The following is a 3185-nucleotide window of genomic DNA, read 5'->3' as shown; positions in this document are numbered from 1 at the left end:
ACTCATCAAGTATCGTTAGGGTCGTCTTAGCTCATATATTACACAACTTATCGACTATCTTCCAAATATATCTTCGAACTTCTTCATTTCTGACATCTGATTTGGCTGCGTTTGGAATCGTCGGTGTCAGAGGTGTTACGAACAAAATAGTTTTCAAGGCTTGAATACACGTAATATCTTTGGCTCCAAAAACAGTGTTATATCTATAATTAGATGGGTAACGTTTGAAACACAATGCAGCAAAGTTTACGTTACATATAGAAATTGTGTTTGTTGCTTACTCTGCACGAGTACTCACATCGATCGTTGCAAATTAATATCTTTGTCAACGAAGAGCAATGGCTGCTATATCAACGGAATCAAGTGCAGACAAACATTTAAATCCGTTGATAGTACAAACAAAGGATGAACGTCAACAATGTTTATCTATATTCCACTGTTATGTGGACAGTGTATCATCAGTAATGTTGTCCGTATAATTAGTTTTTTACGAAACAGCAAGTGTTCCCTTTCAAAGACCTACTTCAATTTCCACTCTAAGTTCATTATCATATGTGGTTTAAGTTTAGTGACTGATAAGGAGTTAATGTGATGTTTTGAAGTATTTGAATTATAGTATAAACTAGTAATCCCAGCAATAACGCAATTTAATCAAGAAGTATTGCATGAGCACGAACGAATGTACTGTATTTGGAATTCAAAATCAAAACAGTCATCAATACAAAGGAGTCGTTGGTTCATTCAAACATCACATCCGCTACAGATTAAATTGGTGTAAGTGTCTGTAATCGATTGTACGTCTTCTTACGTCTGTCCGACAGCGTATTGGATGTAGTCTCTGTATTATCTAGAATGCACTTGTTAGTATTAGAATTAACAACCGAAACCGGAAAAAACTCACCAGATTCCTGGAATTGCATACAATCATCATGTCGGTTTGGTAACAAAACCACTGATATTTAGAATTTGCATCATAGACTTTCCAACGCTATACCCCCTCACGAAACTATTTTGAATCTTCATATCCCCAAGTTATGGATAATGTGGGTTCATTTAAAACATTTTTCATATATTGAACATCGTATTCATTAGAAGTGACTTCATGATAAGTATGAACAACAGATGATATGAAGTTATCCAAACTGTAATGAAAATGAAGCTCACTTAGTACTTATGCTTCGCATTGAATAAGTTTCCCTTAAGAAGCAAATGCATTATGAGGATAAATAATATATGATATGACATCAAGATTTGATTTTTTTGAAATATTTTCATCAAATTTATTGAGAGTTTCATTAGAGAATAATGGATCATTAGAAAAATCAGCATCTACCAAAACGGAATCTGGTTTTTGATCATAATTTGACTCATTCAATATATTACTCTCACAGTTGTAAGAAGTTTCATCAAAAATATGTGAATAATTATAACAAACTATATCTTGTACAATAACACGAGAAATCTGATAAGAAGTTGGTTGGTTGGAAACTTTCGTCTCACAGTGATTCTGGGTTTCGTTCAACTCTGGACTGCTATGTGATGTTATTCCGCTTCTATAAGTCTTGGATAAAGATAAGTGATCATCAGAAACATCAAACTTATTGGAATCACGAATTTTAGCATTACTTTCAGCAAAATGAATCATGGTATTACAAACTGACTGAATGTGTCTACTTTTACCATATTTAAAGCATTCAGGCTTACGAAATACACATGAATTACATAGGTGAAACTTGCTACAGCACAAGTATTTATCAAGCTTATGCTCATTTTCGTGAGCTGTTTCATAATTTAATGAACTGTTATGGGAATAAATGTTGATTACGTGTTGAACAGGGACGACGTATTAAAGTAGTGGGATTCCTGATGTCCTTGCGAGTCGTTTCATTGAATTTTTTCGTTTACCGCATTCAAATTTTGTATACTTTGCATGGTCCAGTAGTAGTTGCTTGAGAGTTGCATAAGAGATTAAAATTGTTTGTCTGGAAATGCCAAAGTCTTTATTAAGCTGTATACCTCTTTTCCGATGAACGTAAGGAAGTGAGCCTTAATATTAAAATCCTCAAGGTCTTCCTTAGTCATAACCCAGATTTTGAACCTGTCCATGTAATCCTCAAAAGCATTAGAGTCTGAATGTATTTCTAACCGTTCCATCACAAGCTCCATCGCGACGATAATGTGATATTTAAGAGTATTTGAATTGTAGTAGAAAATGGAAATCTCAGAAACCACGCAATTTAACCAAAAAGTATTACATGAGCACGAACGAATGTATTGCACTTGGAATTCAAAATCGAACGTTCATCAATAAAAAGTAGTCATTTTTTTCACTTAAACACTACAGTTAGATAGAATAATATTACAAGATGACCCAAATTCATTAGTTAAATTGATTTGTAAGTGGTTATTAGAGGTTAACTCCAACAAGAGTGTGCTGATGCAAAAAAGTGACTGCGATGCTTCATATCACTACACAGCAGGTGAATTTATGTCATCCGAGATAATTGACTATAAGGATCTAGGGGTCATGATGAGCAGTGATGTGAAACTACGAGTAATTAAAAAGCTGACTATGCTACATGATTTGGTGTGTTATTGACTGTTCGCAAGTCATCCCACTATCTGGAATGAGAAGTGTTCAGGCTGTCAAACGACTTTGTAAGGCCGCTTTTGTAATACGGGACTCAAGCAGCGGATATGTCTAAATGACTTTAACAGAGAGTAACCAAAACAGAGAAAGACCTATCTGACCTATCTTATGAAAACAGACTGAAGCGCATCAACTTACTTTCACTATCTCACTGTGAGCTGCGAGTTGATCTAGCAGTGGTTTACTGTACACTGAACGATGATTTTGGTATTAATTTCTCATATTCCCATTCCGTATGGGACTGAACATTTAAGATGAAATCGTGAAAAAATCCAAGATTACGACGAAACCACTTATTTCTGGAATTCCATTTCTCACACAGAGTAGTTAATTACTAGAATCCACTACCAGAGCACGAAATATCAAAATCTTTTGTTAGCACATTCAAAGCGAGAATTATTCTTCACAGTACTACAGATTTCAAGTATTGATATAGGTCGATTGACCTCATAACGTTACTAATAAAGGCTGAAATCCTTTATCTTTTCATACAGTACCAAATTTTTTACGCCGAATGTTTAAAGCGGTCGTTAGT

The sequence above is a fragment of the Schistosoma mansoni genome, chromosome 1 (assembly GCF_000237925.1).
Source record: "Schistosoma mansoni strain Puerto Rico chromosome 1, complete genome".
Lineage (NCBI taxonomy): Eukaryota > Metazoa > Platyhelminthes > Trematoda > Strigeidida > Schistosomatidae > Schistosoma > Schistosoma mansoni.
Note: the sequence above shows the minus strand (reverse complement) of the source record.